General features: G+C 38.7%; 1 long non-coding RNA gene across 1 annotated transcript; it reads left to right on the top strand.

Annotated features, from left to right (window-relative positions):
* The first annotated feature begins 890 nt into the window (after positions 1-890).
* LOC118152110 (uncharacterized) lies at positions 891-3,231 on the top strand. Its single transcript, XR_013533541.1, has 4 exons — positions 891-1,333; positions 1,426-1,557; positions 1,840-1,949; positions 3,063-3,231. It is a non-coding gene; the product is annotated as an uncharacterized LOC118152110 (long non-coding RNA).

Raw genomic sequence — 3,231 nt, 5'->3', positions numbered from 1 at the left:
CAATGCTTCAGAACACGAACTTTCTGAGGGTTATTCTGGAGGCTCTGGGATCTTTGTCTTTTCCCGTGTTATTTCATGAAATCTGGAGGGCTCAGGATTCTGGGTAAGGAAAATGAGATGGGACTGTAACATGAAAACCCATTTATTTGGATCCTACTCACACTTCGAAAAAAACTGTTATGCTTTGCTTTTTTCCACAGATTATTTTTCATGAGAACAAAATAAATATCCATAGTGAGTCACGACTATAAATATATGGAGTGCCCAGCGTATGGAGCCCTTTCTCCAAGACCTCGCTGCCATAAATACAAATACAACTGAGAACTGGTGACTGTTGGAATAGAGGGCTAGGTGGTACTTCACACTAGCTTTTGGGGCCACATAGAGGTGTAATCAGGTTATCACCCAGCACAACCCCAGACGGTACCATTCACAACCCATTTAGCCAAACATTGCAGCTCTGGAAGGAATGATGATTGAAAACCAAGACTGAGCTTTGGCAAGGAAACCACCTCTGAGTTACCGTCTCTGTCTGTAATGTAATGATAGTATCTACCTCTTAGTGATGTGTGAACACTATATGAATAAAGCATGAGCAAAGACCTGCTCTGTTCTTGGTACTTAGTGGATACTCAATAACACATTTTTTCTTCCATGCATAAATAGATAAATGAAGGCATTCAAAACAATAGTTCATAATAAAGAAATTAGTTTCAGAAAATTTAATTTAAACCACAGAAAATTGAGAAAAAATAGATTTGATACTTTTTCTCCTACACATCTAGAGGCAATGGGATTTTCCAGTTTCAGTTACCTGCAGATGTCTGTTTCCTACCACTCACTGACACCTCCTTTCCTCACTAAAGCAAACGTCCTCTTCCACAAACACTCTTCCTAAGTGAAGCTGGACTGTATTAACTTCAAAGAGTGTTAATAATCCACTATACTCATGATCTCTCATGATATTTTTAGATAATTACAACTCACTATATAACAAAGTTTTGGTACATTGCAATACAACTATGCAGACATTGAAGATCTTATAAAACAAGAGGGTAGTTTCATGAATGACAAATTTTCAAAACACACATCTGATTATGCCATTAATTTCCTCCTCCCTAGTCTAGGACCTGTTGTTGTTCACTTCTTGTGGGTGTCAGGTCATGGCACATTCTGTCTCAGAAAGCCCCTCCTCAATAAACCTTCTTTGATAACTCTGTCCCACTGTCCCTTAACAGGGTGGAGAGACACAACCCCTGACTTCTGTCTTTCTCCTTGCCACGCCTGGAAATCTGCTTATTACAGCATTGGGATTGGATGATTCCCAAACTAGGTACTCTTTCCTTTCCTCTCCCTGACGTTACATGATTAGTTCTTGAATTTCAGAGAGGGTATCTCTATCTTAATTCACCTCTGAATCTGCAGAATTCAGTCCATTGACCATGACTCAGCAGGCAAAGTGACAATTGTTGAGTGGATGTTTGATCTACATAGGATGATAGCTGTTCAGAGTGGCCTCCTCACTGCTATACAGACACCTCTGGACTTGTCCTGAAGGTAGACTTTTAAATACATTTCTGGAATTTTCTTTCTTCGTTTTCACTAACTCCATTCTTATTCCTAGGTAATTCAAATAAACTTGGTTATTTGTGATTTCTCAATTCATGGCAGATTAAAAGAAAAATCAGAATATGGCATTCTTTAGAAGGGGAACTTAAGCATGAACATTTACTTTTGTTCCCTTTGAAGGTAGAGAGGGAGGGGGAAGTCATCTGGAAGGAGGAACAATCTTCCCTGATCACATGAAGTGGGTTCTCATGTGATGCAATATCCCCACAGGAGGAAACCAAGGGGAGGGGCTGCTGGCCAGTGGCCACCAGGCTCCCAGAGCTGGAATTCAAAGCCATGGATGGAGAGCCAAACTCTGCGTGTGCTTCGCCTATTAGGCTGTAAGTGAGTAATAATGACAACATAGAGAATAGGCAAAGTTAGACGGATGTTTCTGAGCCTAGAGACTCGTTCCTTGGCAGCATGTTTTTAAAATGCTAGGTTTCCAAAAAAATATTACGAGAGTTTGTTGAAGAATTTTGCTGTTAACTTCAACTTTAGGTATGCTTATTACACTTCTGAGCTTAAAATAATAAAAGGTCATTTGGACCATAATTTCTGAATCTTGATTGTGTTATATGCCTCTAAGATAAACTTCATTCTTCCTGTGCATCACAGGTTGGTCCTGGACAATCAGAAACCAAAGCAGAAAGCAAACAGTAGGGTTCTGCCCCTAATTACAGGTCTCACTTTTGGTTCTTTCACAGAAGAAAGTAGGAAAACTCCTAGTGCAGAGGAAATTCTGCTGTGTTACTCTTAGGCTGTAATCAGACCGTATCACTGATATTTCATTTCAATTCTTGATATAAGCAGTGTTCCTTAAAACAGAAAACTATAATTTCTAAGCTGTAGAATCAATAGATTTCTCTGCAATTTCTTTCAGTTGGCATTTAATAACTCCACTAAGTAAATTTCCAACCTATGACTGAACTCAACCCATACTGTTGACAAATTGAAAGTATAATTTACCTGGCAGTTTTTAAAAAAAGCCAACTTTTTTTCATTTAATTACATCATGGAAAGAACTCAGATACGAAGTTGAGTTCAGATGTTTTAACACTGCTATTTTTGAAGCCCCACACTCAGCCTTGCAGGGGGACAAAGGGAGACAGACATTTAAACACAAGTGCAGTACCTTTTTACAAATACAAATATAGTTGTTCAAAGGGTAGAAATGATGAGAGGAGGGATGTGTAAGATGTGTCTAGAAGATGCATTGAAGACTTTGCTCAAAAGGGGATTTCTCAGTAAGGCTTTGACTATTAATAATATGCAGAAATTTGTGAGGTGTATACAGCTCTGGAGAGGGGTTCAAGCAGAGGCACTCAGAGGTACAAAAGCAAACGGGCATGGATTTATTAGCCTCATTTGATCATTCCACAATGTATAAATGTATTGAACATTACACTGAACCCTGTAAACATATACAATTATTATTTTCCAATTAAAAATAGAATTATGCTTAAAAACTACACAAATGGGCAAGGATCAGCATGATGTCTGAAGAAAGACAGAAGGAATTGAGAAGTGCTACAGATGAACAGGTTCAGCCCCTACATTTTGCAGTAGGGCTGCAAAGCAAGACATGAGATGAGGTAAAATGAATATTAATGTTACTGAATA

This window comes from Callithrix jacchus, chromosome 3 (assembly GCF_049354715.1).
Source record: "Callithrix jacchus isolate 240 chromosome 3, calJac240_pri, whole genome shotgun sequence".
Taxonomy (NCBI): Eukaryota; Metazoa; Chordata; class Mammalia; order Primates; family Cebidae; genus Callithrix; species Callithrix jacchus.
The sequence above is the reverse complement of the archived record's forward strand: the minus strand, read 5'-3'. Positions and strand labels throughout refer to the sequence as shown.